We start from the raw sequence: 19,158 nt of genomic DNA, 5'->3' as shown, positions 1-19,158 counted from the left end.
TGGTTCATTATTACTATAAGTAAATCTCTGTTATCCTAATTGCGAGTTCCATAACCATACAATAGACTAAAACCTGTGGCAATAAGTAGTCCACATGTGGCAATAAGTCGTCCACATACTTATGACTTTCGTCACCCTTGAACCATTTCGGTTCGGCTGTAGCTAGCAGCCAGGTGTGGGGTAGTCAGCCCCGTATAAATCTATACACTCAAGTCACGCTCTCTAAATACCAGAGATTCTGGTTATGGGTGTAGTCCTCCACTCGCGTATCTCGGTGGAGTGTTCTCCGAGGACGTGTCTCCAATCATACAGGATTAACAAATTTACTAGTAATAATATGATAGTCCTTCACTCGTGTACGTGTGTGGAGTGTTACCGAGGACAAAACAGTGTACAGGTATTATATTCAAATGTCTAATGTCATGCTTTTAACTGATAAAATGTGGAAAACCATTTGTGAAATATATGTAAAACATAACAGTTTAAAGACCTATTTCACAAATATATGTTACGTGTTCTGCATGTTCAAATAGTTATCAATTGTGGTAATCAGTTATAAAAGCATATGAAATATGAATCACATGTTTGAAAAACATGTTTTGAGTACAAGAATTCCCTTGTACTTTGCTTGTGTTCCCCCCTGAAAACAGTGAAAACAGTGAAAAAGGGTAGGGGTATGAACTCACCGGACTCGGAAACGTGTCGGTTTTGAATGCTAGACGTTGGTTCGGGGTTTGATTACTCGCGATGTCCCTATGTAAAATGAAATAATGTCCATATATATACAATTAGGGATACATTCACTAATCATATGGAACATTACACTCCAATGAGGTTAAACACCTCAAAACGAGCGTTTGGAGTGACCCGGGTGACATCTTCGGATGTGTAATGGCACTAGGGGCTTGGGACTTGAGTTTACTCCCCAAGAGTAAACATTTTAGAGAGTTTACAACCATTGAATACACACATACATGAGTTTACGGCCGTAAACTCATGTGGGTGTGGTTTTGGGTGTTTAAATGGCTTAAATGGACATGGGGATTGTTGGAATGGATTTCTAAAATGCCTTGGAATGGATTGCATGATATTATAACACTTAAAAGGGAGTTTACGGCCATACCATATGATTTTATGGCCGTAAACTCACCTATGGCCAAGGAAAATTGATTTGAGCTTCAAAGGACAATCACATGTGATTCTAGTTAATTTTCCAAGCCTTAACATGAGTTTAAAACATCATTTTACATAAATTTTGGAGTTTACGGCCTAGAGGCATTTTCTAAGGCTGTAAACTCTATGATACCCAAGAAAAGTTAGTTTTTGATGCTTAAAACAATCACATGTGATTCTAGAAATTTGAACAAGCCATTTGAGTGTATTTGATGCATCATTAACATAGATTTATGAGTTTACGGCCAAGGGTATGCTCCTAGGCCGTAAACTCCTATAAATGACACTTTTGATGTGTTTCAAACCTTTAAACTATTTTTAGATGCATCTAGATTTAACCACAAGGCCATTGATTGAGTTTCAAGGTATTTGGACAAGTTTTAAGGCTCTAAATCCCCAATTAAGAGGAGTTTACGGCCCAAGAATGTGTCTTGGCCGTAAACTCACTTTTGTCCCTGAAAATCAATGTTTTACATGTTATAAGTCCTTTCCATTAAGCCATTAAGTCATATCTAATGTCCAACAATGCTAAGGAGGGGTTTTAGGGCTTAAAAACCCCATTGATAGGAGTTTACGGCCCAAGCTAGTTCCTTGGCCGTAAACTCATGTTCTTGGTCCCAAAACACAAATTAAACACAAAATTGAAGGCCAAAGAGGTTGAATAACAAGTTAGGGGTGTTACCTCTTTGATTTCAAGCCTTAATTCTTTGTTTTGGACCTTAATTTTGGGTTGAGGAGAGAGGTTGTGAGTGTTAATTGAGTAATTGACCAAAGGCTTCAAATGAAGGCTTAAACATGTTTATATAGTGTTTAAGTTTTGGACACGGTGGAATTCTACCTGATACCGGCGTTAGACGAGGTTTTTGGTCGTACCCGATTGAGTTACCGTAACCCGATACGGTAATTTCTAGAAATATTCCGATCACTAAAGTTGGGTGTTAAAATGATTTCTAAATGTATTAACACACTCATTAAGTCATTTTAAATGTGTACTAGATAATGACTTTATTAAACGGAAGATCGGAAATCGAAATTGGAAACGATGATTGGTTGCGCGAATTGTACTACGAAAGAGTTACAATAAATGATACGAAAATTTCGGGTTGTTACATTATCCCCCCGTTAAAGGGAATTTCGTCCCGAAATTCAAAGTTTAGAACATAAGACAAGATACAAATCATGGATAAGAAAAGAGTTGCGGATACTTCTGTTTCATTGAATCTTCCCGTTCCCAAGTGAATTCCGGTCCCCGCTTGGCATTCCAGCGAACCTTCACTAACGGGATGCGACTTTGTTTTGTACGTTTGACTTCTCGATCCATGATTTCGATCGGTTCCTCCACAAAGTTAAGGTTTTCATTGATCTCGATCTCGTCTAAGGGAATTGTTAGGGTTTCATCGGATAGGCACTTTTTGAGATTTGAAACATGGAAGACAGGATGAATATTACTGAGTTCGTGAGGTAAATGAAGTTTATAGGCAACTGTACCGATTCTGGAGAGGATCTCAAAGGGTCCAATGTACCTTGGATTAAGTTTCTCACGCTTACCAAAACGTACAGTGCCTTTCCAGGGCGAGACTTTTAACAGGACACGGTCTCCAACCTGGAATTCTAGTGGTTTCCGACGATTATCAGCGTAACTCTTTTGATGATCACGTGAGGCTTTCAGTCGGTTACGGATTTGAATGATCATTTCGGTGGTTTCGCGGATGATTTCAGGACCAGTGAGAGCACTGTCGGGGACTCGACTCCTGGCTAACTGTGTATCCCCCACCTCGGCCTAGCACAGAGGGGATCTGCACTTACGACCTTATAGGGCTTCGAACGGAGCAGCCCTAATGCTGGTGTGGTAACTGTTGTTGTATGAGAATTCGATCAAGGATAGATGTGTGTCCCACGACTTTCCAAAGTCAATGACACACGCCCTAAGCATGTCCTCCAGGGTTTGGATTGTTCTCTCACTCTGTCCATCGGTCTGAGGATGATACGCCGTGCTCATATCTAGTCTGGTTCCAAGTGCTTTCTGAAGGGATTGCCAGAATCTGGAGGTAAACCTACTATCTCGATCAGAGATAATGGATACAGGTACACCGTGTAGACGTACTACCTCCTGGATGTAGATTCGCGCGAGTCTTTCCATCTTGTATGATTCTTTAATTGGAATGAAGTGAGCGGATTTTGTCAAACGATCGACAATTACCCAAATGGTATCGTACACACTAGAACACTTGGGTAGTTTGGTGATGAAGTCCATGGTAATCATCTCCCATTTCCACTCGGGAATCTCGGGTTGTTGGAGCAGACCTGAAGGTTTCTGATGTTCGACTTTGACTTTGGCGCAAGTCAGACACTTGCCCACAAATGTAGCTATCTCAGCTTTCATGTTTGGCCACCAGTATTGTTTCTTGAGATCCAGGTACATCTTGTCCGAATCCGGGTGAACAGAGTATTTGGTTCTGTGTGCTTCCTCCATGACTATTTCCCTGAATCCACCGGATTTGGGAATCCAGATTCGATTCATAAAACAGTGAACTCCGTCACCTCTGGTCTCAAGTTTCTTTTCCATTCCTCTCAAGACTTCATTCGACATGTTCTCGGGTTTGAGGGCTGTATACTGAGCTTCTCGGATTTGCATGGGTAGGTTGGAATGGATGGTCATCGTCTGGTTCCTCACTTTGTGGCCTGTACTATCCTTTCGGCTAAGGGCATCTGCTACCACATTGGCCTTGCCGGGGTGGTAACGGATTTCACACTCATAATCACTGAGTAATTCTACCCATCGCCGTTGCCTCATGTTTAAGTCCTTCTGATTAAAGATGTGTTGTAGGCTCTTGTGATCAGTGAAGATTGTGCACTTGGTTCCGTAGAGATAATGTCTCCAAATCTTCAATGCAAAGACTACGGCTCTTAGTTCCAAGTCATGTGTTGTGTAGTTGACCTCGTGTGCTTTCAACTGTCTTGAGGCATAGGCAATCACCTTTCCTCTTTGCATAAGCACACAACCTAAACCTTGATTAGACGCATCGCAGTAGACAACGAAATCCTCTCTCCCTTCAGGCAGAGACAGAATAAGGCTCTCTTTAATGTTTGGAATGCGGTTTCTTGTTTATCACTCCAACAAAAGGGAACAACTTTCTATGTTAGAGTGGTTAAAGGTTTGGCTATTTTGGAAAAATTCTGAATGAATCGTCGATAGTAGCCGGCGAGACCCAAGAATTGACGAATTTCTGTGGGTGTTTTCGGTGCCGACCAATTCTCTATCCCTTTAATCTTGGAAGGATCTACATGAATACCCTCCTCGCTTACCACGTGACCGAGGAAAGTTACCTTCCGTATCCAGAATTCACATTTGGAAAATTTCGCGTATAGCTTTTCGAATCTAAGGGTCTCCAACACTAGCCTCAAGTGTTGCTTGTGGTCTTCTTCGCTTCAGGAGTAGAAGAGAATGTCGTCAATAAACACGATGACGAATTTGTCTAAGAAGGGACGGCACACCCGGTTCATCAGGTCCATGAACACAGCCGATGCATTGGTTAGACCGAAGGGCATCACTACGAATTCGTAGTGTCCATATGGAGTCCTAAAACCTGTTTTGGAAACATCATTCTCCTGGACTCGTAACTGATGGTACCCTGACCGAAGGTCTATCTTAGAAAAGTAGCTGGCTCCCTGAAGTTGATCGAAGAGGTTGTCTATTCTTGGAAGAGGATATCGGTTCTTAACGGTTAACTTGTTCAGTTCACGATAGTCGATACACATCCGAAAGGATCCATCTTTTTTCTTGACAAACAGAACCGGAGCTCCCCATGGTGAGGAACTCGGTCTAATGAATCCTTTACTGAGCAACTCATTGAGTTGACTGGATAAATCCTGCATTTCTGCCGGAGCTAAGCGATATGGAGATTTTGCTACGGGAGTAGCTCCAGGAATTAGGTCAATACGGAACTCGACCTGACGTTCGGGAGGAATTCCTGGAAGTTCTTCGGGAAACACATCGGGAAAGTTACAGACTTTGGGGATGCTCGCGAGGTCTCTAACTTCTTGTTTCTCGTTGATCACATGAGCTAAGAATGCAACGCACTCCTTTCGAAGGAGCTTTCGAGCTTTGATGCAAGAAATGATATGAAGATTGGAACTTGGTTTATCGCCATAGATTACGAGAGTTTGATCCGAAGGAAGATTAAGACGGATAGCTTTTTCGTAACAAAGAATGTCAGCATGATTGGGACTCAACCAATCCATGCCAATGATAACATCAAAGCTCTTAATGGAAACGGGCATGAGATCTATAGGAAATGAGTGACCGTTTAAGGTAAGCGCACAACCTATGAATACATCGTTAGCGCTTTTTTTCTCACCGTTAGCCATCTCGACGGTAAACGTTTCGGTTAGGGGTCGAGGATTAGGGTTTAGATTATGTTTAAATGCATGACTAACAAAACTCCTTTCAGCACCCGAATCGAAAAGAATACTAGCATATGAGTTGTCGAGAAGGAACGTACCCGAAACAATAGTGGGATCAGCAACTGCTTCCTCCCGTCCCATGGTTAGAACCCTTCCAGTGTTATCAACAGTTGACTTTTTGGGACAGTTCCTTTTAAAGTGCCCAACTTCTCCACAGTTGTAGCAGGCTTGACTAACACCTGCTCCTGATGATTGGTTGGCTGATTGGGTAGGAGTTCTGCAGAATCGAACTGTGTGCCCTTTCTTACCACAGTTGGTGCAAGACAATTCTCGGCAGGGACCAGGATGATGATGGTATTTACACTTATCACACAGAGGGAGGTTACCAGCATATTTATTGGTAGGAGTTGAGGCTGTGGATCCCATGACAGAAACAACAGCAACAGGGGTAGTAGTAGCAACATGGACTGCTACCGTCTGTTGTTTCTTGGAAGATCCTTGAGAAGATTGACCCTTCTTGTTCTTCCAAAATTTCCTCTTTTCACCACTCTTTTGAGTCGGCTCAGAAGTGGTAGTGATTTCCTTAACATCGTCGCTGTGATCAATCAGAATTTAAGCTAAAGTCTTGGCACTATCATAGGTATCCGGACGAGCAGCCAAAACATGACTCTTTGTCGGTTGAGATAACCCCCAAATGAATCTTTCGATCTTTTTGTTTTCAGGAGTGACTAATCCCGGGCAGAGAAGTGCGAGATCATCAAATCGGGAAGTATATACAGCAATATCGGAACCTTTCATCTTCAGGTTCCAGAGCTCGTGCTCTAATTTCTGCATTTCACCACGGGGGCAGTACTCGGCAATGAGAAGTTCTTTCATGGCCTCCCAGCCCATGGAATTGGCTACGGGTAAGGTCTGAGATTTGACTCGGCCATTCCACCAAGTCAAGGCTTTATCAGTGAAAGTACAGGCTACGAACTTGACTTTATCGGACTCCGCACAAGCACAGATTTCAAAGATGGACTCTATTTTCTCGAACCATCGAGATAAGGAAATGACACCTCCAGCGCCATTAAAGGATGTTGGTTTTGCGTTCATGAAATCCTTGTAGGAACCCCCTCTTTGGTGTCCCTGGCTACCTTCAGGGTTTTGAGATTGAGAACCACCACTTGAACCACTAGGGTTCATTTGTGACATAGCTACTACCATCGCAGTTGTCATCATCGTCTGGAGCGATGCTAGATCGAACTGGGGAGGAGGTGGCGGCGAGGAAGGATTGTTGTTGTTCTTTGAACTGGGTCTCTTTCGGGGAGGCATCTTGATCTAATAAGATCAAGAAAGAGAGGATGATAAGTCCTCTATATTGAATCGATAGATATGGCAGTTATATGATTCGAGTAAGCGATAAAGCAGGAAAAAGTTATCGAATAGATAATTTATCGCTAAGAATAATCATAGAAAGTCACTCAAATAAGGATTACTACAGAGGATTGGGATTGAGAAATACTCCCATAGTATTTCATGAATTATTTACGACAATGATTTGATGTTTGGGATATTAGGGTAAGTTTTAGGCATGCCACATACCACAGTCACTCCCAAGCACATGATGGCCGTGTCTCGAATGAATATAGTTGGCCAGGCCATATTGACCCTAGACACGACTACATAACTGCTCAGGTTTAACCATAGTACACGACACCCAATTACTTATGTTCGGTTCTACTTGTGGTTACGGATGACGATGGTTCGGTATACTTGTATACTTTTGAAAATACTCGTAGTTTGAAGATACTTTTAATCCAGAGCACTTAGGCCCTTTAGTGTTTATAGTTTTATACCATGTAAGGTTTGGTATACTTCATTCACTATAAACAAGGGCTCTAATACCAATCTGTCACACCCCGAAAACCGAAGGCGGAAACATTTCCGGGGTTGACTCCACGTTGAGTATCAAATCCAATGGACATAGTAAGTAAAGTAAAACAACCATTACATTACATAAGAAAGTTTTACAGTTGTTTCAAAAGTAAAGTTTGTACAGTTGTGATACATAATATATATAAACAAAATGAAACGGATCTTCATGTACTCCGTCTTCGAGCAAAAGGATCTTCGGGTACCTGTTCTAACGCTGACCTGAGAACACAAGCGGTTTGAAAATCAGCATAAAGCTGGTGAGTTCATAAACGGTTTTTGTTTGTGAAAATGTTTCGAGTTTCCTTTCTGTTTCTGAAATGTTATATGCACCAAGAAAATCCCATATTTTCTTAATAGTTGGTTATTGTTTCACAAATGTAAATTATAGTAAGTTTGTACACTGAAAACATGTCTACTCATGTGAAATGTATAGTTGGTTATCTGACTTGTTAAACTGTTCTGTTTACTTATCATGTGTTACCAGGAAAGTCCCATACTTTCCTTATTGTATGTTACCCATTTGTAAAAGATGTATTGTTATCAAATTATTACTCTCTCTAGTTATGTAAGTGTTACCCAGAAAAGTCCCATGCTTTCCTGCATGTTGGTTTCTAATGTAAACGATGTTAAAGATGTAAAAGATGTAATCATGTTTATGTTCCATGTTTTCCCCCAGGAAAGTCCTGTACTTTCCTGATTAAAAGTTTACTGTAAGTAAAAGGTGTAAAAGATGTAATAAGGTGGTTCATTATTACTATAAGTAAATCTCTGTTATCCTAATTGCGAGTTCCATAACCATACAATAGACTAAACCCTGTGGCAATAAGTAGTCCACATGTGGCAATAAGTCGTCCACATACTTATGACTTTCGTCACCCTTGAACCATTTCGGTTCGGCTGTAGCTAGCAGCCAGGTGTGGGGTAGTCAGCCCCGTATAGATCTATACACTCAAGTCACGCTCTCTAAATACCAGAGATTCTGGTTATGGGTGTAGTCCTCCACTCGCGTATCTCGGTGGAGTGTTCTCCGAGGACGTGTCTCCAATCATACAGGATTAACAAATTTACTAGTAATAATATGATAGTCCTTCACTCGTGTACGTGTGTGGAGTGTTACCGAGGACAAAACAGTGTACAGGTATTATATTCAAATGTCTAATGTCATGCTTTTAACTGATAAAATGTGGAAAACCATTTGTGAAATATATGTAAAACATAACAGTTTAAAGACCTATTTCACAAATATATGTTACGTGTTCTGCATGTTCAAATAGTTATCAATTGTGGTAATCAGTTATAAAAGCATATGAAATATGAATCACATGTTTGAAAAACATGTTTTGAGTACAAGAATTCCCTTGTACTTTGCTTGTGTTCCCCCCTGAAAACAGTGAAAACAGTGAAAAAGGGTAGGGGTATGAACTCACCGGACTCGGAAACGTGTCGGTTTTGAATGCTAGACGTTGGTTCGGGGTTTGATTACTCGCGATGTCCCTATGTAAAATGAAATAATGTCCATATATATACAATTAGGGATACATTCACTAATCATATGGAACATTACACTCCAATGAGGTTAAACACCTCAAAACGAGCGTTTGGAGTGACCCGGGTGACATCTTCGGATGTGTAATGGCACTAGGGGCTTGGGACTTGAGTTTACTCCCCAAGAGTAAACATTTTAGAGAGTTTACAACCATTGAATACACACATACATGAGTTTACGGCCGTAAACTCATGTGGGTGTGGTTTTGGGTGTTTAAATGGCTTAAATGGACATGGGGATTGTTGGAATGGATTTCTAAAATGCCTTGGAATGGATTGCATGATATTATAACACTTAAAAGGGAGTTTACGGCCATACCATATGATTTTACGGCCGTAAACTCACCTATGGCCAAGGAAAATTGATTTGAGCTTCAAAGGACAATCACATGTGATTCTAGTTAATTTTCCAAGCCTTAACATGAGTTTAAAACATCATTTTACATAAATTTTGGAGTTTACGGCCTAGAGGCATTTTCTAAGGCTGTAAACTCTATGATACCCAAGAAAAGTTAGTTTTTGATGCTTAAAACAATCACATGTGATTCTAGAAATTTGAACAAGCCATTTGAGTGTATTTGATGCATCATTAACATAGATTTATGAGTTTACGGCCAAGGGTATGCTCCTAGGCCGTAAACTCCTATAAATGACACTTTTGATGTGTTTCAAACCTTTAAACTATTTTTAGATGCATCTAGATTTAACCACAAGGCCATTGGTTGAGTTTCAAGGTATTTGGACAAGTTTTAAGGCTCTAAATCCCCAATTAAGAGGAGTTTACGGCCCAAGAATGTGTCTTGGCCATAAACTCACTTTTGTCCCTCAAAATCAATGTTTTACATGTTATAAGTCCTTTCCATTAAGCCATTAAGTCATATCTAATGGCCAACAATGCTAAGGAGGGGTTTTAGGGCTTAAAAACCCCATTGATAGGAGTTTACGGCCCAAGCTAGTTCCTTGGCCGTAAACTCATGTTCTTGGTCCCAAAACACAAATTAAACACAAAATTGAAGGCCAAAGATGTTGAATAACAAGTTAGGGGTGTTACCTCTTTGATTTCAAGCCTTAATTCTTTGTTTTGGACCTTGATTTTAGGTTGAGGAGAGAGGTTGTGAGTGTTAATTGAGAAATTGACCAAAGGCTTCAAATGAAGGCTTAAACATGTTTATATAGTGTTTAAGTTTTGGACACAGTGGAATTCTACCCGATACCGGCGTTAGACGAGGTTTTTGGTCGTACCCGATTGAGTTACCGTAACCCGATACGGTAATTTCTAGAAATATTTCGATCACTAAAGTTGGGTGTTAAAATGATTCTTAAATGTATTAAGACACTCATTAATTCATTTTAAATGTGTACTAGATAATGACTTAATTAAACGGAAGATCGGAAATCGAAATTGGAAACGATGATTGGTTGTGCGAATTGTACTACGAAAGAGTTACAATAAATGATATGGAAATTTCGGGTTGTTACAGGTGTCCACTCTCACCCACCGCTTCCTTGACTACTGGAGGGTCGTTAGCCGAACGGGTAGGACAAGAACTATAATTCTCCCTTCATTAAAAGTATTAATGATAAATACTAAGTAACTAAACACTTATAAATTCTCAATCTTAGTTTGTTAGGAAAAAGTGAATAAGGTGCTAATCCATGAAATTACACTTTGCACTTAGTTACTTAGAATTTTAAAAGTTAAAATTCAACCCTTATACTTTATAATATTATAAGTTAATAATATATATATATATATATATGTGTGTGTGTGTGTATATATATCTATATCTATATCTATATATATATATATATATATATATATATATATATATATATATATATATATATATATATATATATATATGTATAAGAGTAAATTCAGTCTTACCGTTAGTAGGCCTCATTCACGAAGCCGGTCTATAAGGTGGTATAAGGTTACTGCCTATAAAATGGCAGTTTAATGGGTGTCCACTCTCACCCACTGCTTCCTTGACTACTGGAGGGTCGTTAGCCGAACGGGTAGGACAAGAACTATAATTCTCCCTTCATTAAAAGTATTAATGATAAATACTAAGTAACTAAACACTTATAAATTCCCAATCTTAGTTACTTAGAAAAAGTTAATAAGGTGCTAATCCATGAAATTACACTTTGCACTTTGTTTAAGCCATTAGTGGAGCGTGTGTGGTTAACCGGCACACTAACCTGGACTTAACAAGGTAGGAAATGGGTAACTTAATATTTATCATAGTATCGGTGGAGCGTGTGTGGTTAACCGGCACATCGATTAAGGGGTAAATATTAAGTGTACCAAGTATATTTGCATGGTTACTTCACACCTTGTTTTGTGATCCTCGGCATCCCAGTCACAAAACCTGAAGGGTACACTCGAGATTGAAACATGCCATTGAACAGTTCAATGAATCTCAAAAGATCTAGGAGTTTCAAATGCAATTAAAAAACCTAATAAATTTATTTCGTTTTTCCATGGTGGAAATTAGTGAATCGTCATTTACGTACCTTCAAATATTCTATAGCTTGGATTACGACATCCCTCTTCCAAGTTATAAAATAGTTTGTAGGGTCGTAGCTTTAATATTTCATATTGGGTGTTATATTAAGGACTTTAAATCAACTATCTTGCATATCTCCCAAAAGGTGTCTAGTTCAGACATCTATGATCTTCCCAAATTTCATGGAACTTTACTTCCTCCACCTCCTCCAATTATTCTCCCTAACCCACAAGTTCAAGGTCACTTAAGCCCTATTGGAAAGGCAAGGTCTAAGTGTGATCACATCTTGGAGATGAAGTCACATATTGACAATCCGGGAGAGTTGGGTGTCAAAGTATTGAGAAAGTTGGTGGTTCAATCACTTTCTAAGTCACATAGTGAGTTCCTTTGGGACTCTTATGAAACAGACTATGACAAGACCCTTAATTATCTTATCTATTTGCTAAGATCAACTTCCTAAAACTTTATGGACATTGACAATGATGACACTGGAAATATAGAAAAAGCATTCTCTTCCCAATGGAAACGGATCGGCCATAGTCAACTCAATTGAACAATGGTAAAGAGAAAAGCTAAGTTTGTGATAGTCCCGTGTATCATTATTAAAGGGTGCATATGTTTATATTGCCAAAGGAAGGGGCATTGATTGCGAAGCAACCAATTTTACCTAAAGATGTTAAAGTCAATAAGTTTGACTCTACTTCAGGTAAAATCCACTATCTAACTCTACTAAGTTTCTATACTAAGATTATTGATACATGATGTGACTGGGTCACATATTGATGTTTGTAAGAATCAAAGAAAAGTGAAGAAACTTAAAGGAAGAATATGCTAAATCTGATCGCGTAGATGGATTTCTATCGCATAGTTTGAAGATTGGATTCTTGAGTTACTTCTTAGGAGTTATGAATTTGATTTTTTCATTTGTGGTAGTGTCTAAATTTACCAAATAAGGAAAGATTCTCATCACCCAAGTTTCAGTTGGATAGAAACTTGGAATCATGCAAGTTGTATGATGAATGAGAATTTTCATCTTTGGAAAATTAAGACTAATTCCTTGTTCACATGTTTAAGAGAATCAAGTAAAGGAATAAGGGACCGAGTACACATTCTTGTGCACTGGTCAAGTCCACCATAAAATATCGATAAGACTATTCTTCATAATTTACTAAAGCTTAGTAAATATGGTTATACTTACAAGCTTAAGTGTGATTTTGAGAAATTGGAAAATGTTCCAATATATGGCAGAGCGAATAAGAAGAATCAAATTAGGTAGAAGGATAAAAGTTTCTCAAATCTGAAAAGATGGGAGAGTACTTTAGTATCATGTCATATCATCATCTTAATGATTAAGAGACCTTATCGCAATTCATCCTCTAAGTGCATTCTGATAGCTAATAGGAGGAGCTATGAATTGTTGAAGTGGACAAATCAAGAAGATGAGTCATACTTCGTTCCAAAACATGTCTTAGAGTCATACTCCAAGACTGTAATTTGAGTGAAATATCTTAAAGAAAGGTTTAAAACACTAGTCAAATGTAAGAGTAAAAGTTTTCTACTCTTGTACATTTGAAATTGGTAAGTTGTGATGTTTTGTATAAAAAAAAGGACCAATTAAGGCCAATTGTGTGAAGTGTTTGTCTTTATTAGAATCCACACTATCTCTTGAATATCTAACAAGAAAGTCTTATATGTCAACAGGACAGTGGGAGTCTTAAAGGTCTTGAAAGTCTCAAGAACTAATCAAGAATAAAACCTAAAGCTCTTCACTAGCACACGACTAGAGGTTTATAACCTATCGTGTTGACATATTTTGTGCCCATTCCAATTAAAGTTGGCTTTTCATATGAGTTCTTAAAGTTCTCAATTGGTTGCACAACAACTTGGAAGCAATGGTAGGCCCTTGAGCTGCCAGATGGAAAGAAACTAACATTGAGTTCAGTCCATATGAGTTTGGATTTGTCATTATTCTTGTCTTGTGACTATGGTTTTGACAATTCACATGGATAAGAACACACACACACACACACACCATTAAATCTAAGTGTCATACGATTTCTCTCTGATTCATGAAAAGGATGGTGAGGAAACAATTTCACTAAGTAGATTTTAGCTAGATAGCAATTGTGATATTTGCATTTTTAAAGTCGTTAGTGGAGCGTGTGTGGTTAACCGGCACACTAACATGGACTTGTGAGCAGCGTCAAAGGTCTAAACAATCAAGACTATAATTACGGCAGCCCTTTTCATAGTTCTTAAAAATTGTTTAGACACACCTGTGAGCTATCTAAGATAAGGTGTATGATATTGATAAAGTTTTATCAAAGCAATCTTGTATCGGAAATCTGAACTTTGGTAAGAAAGTCAATAAAGTATTGTATTTTCTAGAAGTTCAGCTGAGTTCTGAGTACATGTCAATGCTAGTGGAATCATCATGTTAGTGGGAGCATGATAATTATGATAAAGGTTGCAAGTTAGCAATGTTAATTATAGAAAACAAAAGTTTAAATTAGGAAAACGTTGTTTTGCTATAATTAAGGGAGAGGAAATTATACTTAATTTCAATTCTAAAAGTTTAGATTGAGGTTTTAATCAAATTTAGTCAAGAATATATATGAATTTCATAAGGAAATTCTACATATGGGTTCATTATTTGCATTATAAAATTCGATTATGATTACGACATCCCTTTTCATAATCTGAATTATGAGAACTTGGCAAATAGAAATGGAAATATTATAGCAAAAGACTGGTTTAGTCTTTATGTGAGACATCATGAATCGTGTCCCATATGCTTCGGATATAGGATCAATTACATGTGCTATATTCATCCTTTCTAGAATTTTCCAAATGCCTAGGGCATTAAGAAGGGAAAAGGTCTAGAAATGGATATGACTAAAATGATTAAGCAATTGTCGAGGACAATCTAAGGTTTACCAAAGATTGGTTGCTTAGGGACAGTTAGAAGTATAGTGTAAATTGTTGGAAAGACCATTTTGACATATTCTGAAAAGAGGCAACTCTTGTTCAAAAGTGATAGTCAAAAGGGGAATGTAGAAATGATCCCATTGGTGGAAGTTGTTTAATAAATCTGTGTAAGATTAGGAAACTTAATGCAAGAAGGATGTTTCCAATGAGTTGATCTCCTTTGGAATGCTCTGTAATGTTTGTTGTCAAGTCTTTGTGACTTTGTGCATAATCATTACAAGAGAATTATTGCATATAAGTTTAGAATCTAACAGATTTCGGTAAAATGGCATGAATTTGGAATTCCTACATTTGCCATAAGAATTCGGGAGTGTGAAATTAGAATCATTGAAAGTTTGGTCAATTGGTTTATTTCACAAAGTAAGGATCATAGACAAACATAGAGTGCATACTTGGTGTATGGCAAAGCTATTGTTTAGAAAAAACATGATGAACATGCTCGGAGCATAGGACGACTATTGTTTTAATTCAAGAATAAAGTTGACAGTTGAAACAGTATGCAATGACTAATGTGTAATCATATGGTGATAAATAAAAGGTGTTTTATTTATGTTCATAGGTTTTGATACCATATTAGATTCAATTATTCTTGTGTTTCATTTTGCATGTTTTGACTTCTACAATAAACTAGGTTATTCTTCCAGAATGAATAAGTTATTCAAACCATCCACAGTCGGTCATATGTTGGAAGTAGATATGAATCAAGATTGTCATGGGTTGGGCTTGTAGAGGTCTAAGATGTTGGACAAGGTGGTTCTACAACACTCATGAGTGCTCATAAGTTGTGAGTATTGGATTCAACCCACGCTCATTGGAATCACTTCATGGATTTTATCACGAGTGATCATGAGACGATAATATCTTATATTTTTCAAACATAGAGATATGAGTTGTTACTATGAGTTGGTTTTACATTGATTGCACGAAAACACATTTGGTAACTTGATGTTATAAAACGTGCCTTTGTGTATGATTCAACAAGTAGTAGAACAAGCCATATGAATCGAAGTTTATGCATTCCTTTTACCTTCTGGATAAAAGCGATATATGTGGGCCCCTCGATGATTTAATGATGATACATGTGAGTGCTTGGCCAAGCGAGGACTGATTTGATTTGTTCAATCAGTCAGTCATCATGAATCGGAAATCGGGAAACAACAAATGGACAGAGAGAATGATTAATAACCCATGTCTCAGTCCATATGATATCTAGAATGGAGGAATATATGATCCCTTATCTAATGGACAAGTCATTGACAAGGTCAGAGTTCAGTTACAAGGTTAGAGTTCGACAGCGGCTTTTGAGAGCTACGATTGCTAGTTGGGTTTCGAAGTCATATGCAATAATAGTCTTAGACTTATCCAAGTGGGAGACTGTTGGATTAATGTCTAAGTCCATAACTATATTTGGTATGTACTTGACCCGACCCAGCATGGTCCATTTGGGTTGCATGGCATCATGCACTTGGATAGACTAAATGAGAAAAATAAGACACTTATGGTTATTAATATATTATAAGTTCTAATATATTAATAACAAGAATAATAATATTTATTTAGTATTGATCAAGAATTAATTTAGAATTAATTATGTGATCAAAAGGAGACTAATTAAATATATGGGTTGATTGTGTAAATCATCCATAAATTATATAGTGGGCCAAAGCTCCATGGATAATCAAGTTGGGTTAAAGCCATAGGATGCTCCATGGATGATCCATGGAGGTTACATAAGCCATGGGTCATGGAAATGAAAGGTCATGACAATTAGGGCTTATATGGTGTAGCCCTAATTGTAACACACTATATAAGCATCATATTATTCACCAAAATCAGCCACTAGAATGTGTAAAAGAAGGACTAGTCGATTTCATGAAGTATGGATTTCTCTCTAAGTTATTCCAAGAGCATTTGATGTTGTGTGAGCCATTTGAGGTGTCACATTTGAGGCACTAGGCACTCAAGCCCCATGGAGTCAAGCTACACTACAAGAGGTATGTATTCTATCTATATTATTACCCAAGTATCTATGATTATATGCTAGATAGGGTAATACCTTGGAATATTAGTATTTGCATGTATATTAGAGAAAACATAGATCCAAGGTATTTAGGGTTGCATGTACACCATAGGAGTGTTAGAATGTTTAAAATCCGACAGAAAGAACCTGAACAAGTCTTGTAAAGACACGTTATTGCTCAGGTGTGTTTGGAAGCCCTTTCCATTTGAAGTTATCCGAATATGCCTTCCCTTGTAAAAAGTATATTACAAAGTTATGTCAATGGAAGAAATTAAATTGGCTTATAAAAAAACAAACCCATGATTGTTTCATTTAGAGGTAGTTAAAAGAAGTAATTAGAGTTGGTTCTTGAGTGTCAAACCTTCAATAGAGGTGAGTGGTACTTCTTAACCTACAATCAAGAATCACTTAGATGATCAATAAACAAGTTGAAGAACAAAATTTGGGAAATTGAAATGTTTAAAACAAAAGATGATAACAAGAACAAAGTTGTAAAAAAGGTTGTATCCAGTGTAATCCCAACCTTGTCTTTCTACAAATTTGCAAAAAAAAAAAAAAAAAATTAGAAAGTTGGACACCACTAAGTAAAATATAAAGAATTACACCAGTACTCCCGATATCAACCTCAGTACCATAATGTCTATGCAAGCCTTCAGGAGCCACATAATATACACTTCCAACAATGTCTCTAAGAACATCTCCTGCAACATATCATCTTAACATGATAAAAGGCAAGAGACACAACAAGATATCATCCCCTTTTTGATGTTAGATTGTTATACAACACTAATTTTGGGAAAAGCATCTTAAATAAATCAAATAGAATACCTGATTTGAAAAACACCGAGAGACCAAATCTAGTAGCTTTCAATGGCGAGTCTTCATCGATACTCAAGAAAAAAAAGTTCTCAGGTTTGAAGTCTCTATGGAACACTCCTATCATATGAAAATCATGCACCACCGTCACCTTATGCTGGCAGAGACGAGCTACCACACACTCTGAATAATGTCCCTTGGCTATAATCCGATCAAATAGCTCCCCGTCGGCACACAACTCCATGATTAGGTTAACTGAGTGTCAATCCTTGTAGGAGCCATGGAGCTCTCGATGAACATCATCGATGTGATCCTTGTTAATCAGCTTCCGCGTCATGATTTACTTAAAAACGAACTATTGGTGTGTGGTTTTATGAGTGACAATATGTGTCACGCCAAATTAGCCGTGGCCTAGCTCTTTACTGATTGTGTAGGTTGTGCGAACTATTCGTGCGAGGCCCGAAGAGTCGGTGCGGGTTGGAGGTAGTGGAGATGGGTATCAAGCGAGGTTTTAGGATTTCTTCTAATCGAAGAAGAAGGGGGAGGAGAGTATTAGGCGGGGTTTTTATGTTTTTTGGGATTTCATTCCCCCCTTGGTAATTAAAAAATTGGAGAACACGCATTCTGAAAAAAAAAATATAAAACGACGGTTTTAGACGACACGCTTTTTTATGATAGGTGCCCTCCATGTTTTAATTTTTTTTGTTAGACACTAATTTTAGGACACGCAAAAATGCGTGTCCTCTATCCTTCACATTTTGGAAAATTGACATTAATTTTTAGGGCACGCAAACATGCGCGTCCTCTATCAACGTGTGTCATTGTTTGCGCGTCATAAAAGGGCTCTTTTCTAGTAGTGTTATATATCTCTAGAAGACTACTTGACTTGGTTTATGGTATCCATGTAATTCCAGATTCTTTGTCCAAGCTTGTTCTGATGTTGATTTAGGAGGATATGGTCTTGATCGAAAAAGTACAACTGGTGGATATCAATTTATTGACAGAAAGCATGTAAGCTATCAATCTAAGAAACAAACCTATTTTTCTTATCAACAACTGAAGCTGAATACATTGGTGCTACTTCATGTACTTCACAAATAGTATAGATACAAAGTCAGTTACAAGATTATGAAATAAGCATGAAAAAGATTCCATTGTATTGTGATTCCGAAAGCACAATACATATTTGTCATAATCCAGTGCAACATTCCAAGACAAAATAGATTTGTCTAAGATATGATTTCATCAAGGATCATGTTAAAGACATAAATGTTGAAGTTCATTTCATCAGATCCGTAGATTAATTAGCTGATATTTTAACAAAAGCTTTACCAGAAGTAACTTTTACATGAATATTGTAAGGACTGGGAATGATTGAAGCTAAATCTGTTTTGAAATCAACAACTTAGTTCCGATCATAATAATTGTTCACTTCCAAATCATTCTGAGCTTCAGAGGCTGTTTGAATTCACTATTTACTTTCCGAATCATTCTGAGATTCGGAGACTGTCTGAATTCACTATTCATTTTCCGATTCGTTCCAACCTTCGGAGTTAGTCCGAAGTAACTACTCACTTCAAAATTGGTTTGATCTTTGGAATTTGTAAGTATTTTGTTTTTGAATTTATTTTTCAAAAAATCAAAAATGCATATATATATATATATATATATATATATATATATATATATATATATATATATATATATATTGCATTTATTTTTCGAAAATTCAAAAATCCAAAAATATTTTGTTTTCTTTAATTTTGTATTTTAAAAAACCAA

Source organism: Lactuca saligna, chromosome 3 (genome assembly GCF_052625555.1).
Source record: "Lactuca saligna cultivar CGN05327 chromosome 3, ASM5262555v1, whole genome shotgun sequence".
In the NCBI taxonomy this organism is placed as follows: Eukaryota; Viridiplantae; Streptophyta; class Magnoliopsida; order Asterales; family Asteraceae; genus Lactuca; species Lactuca saligna.
Note: the sequence above shows the minus strand (reverse complement) of the source record.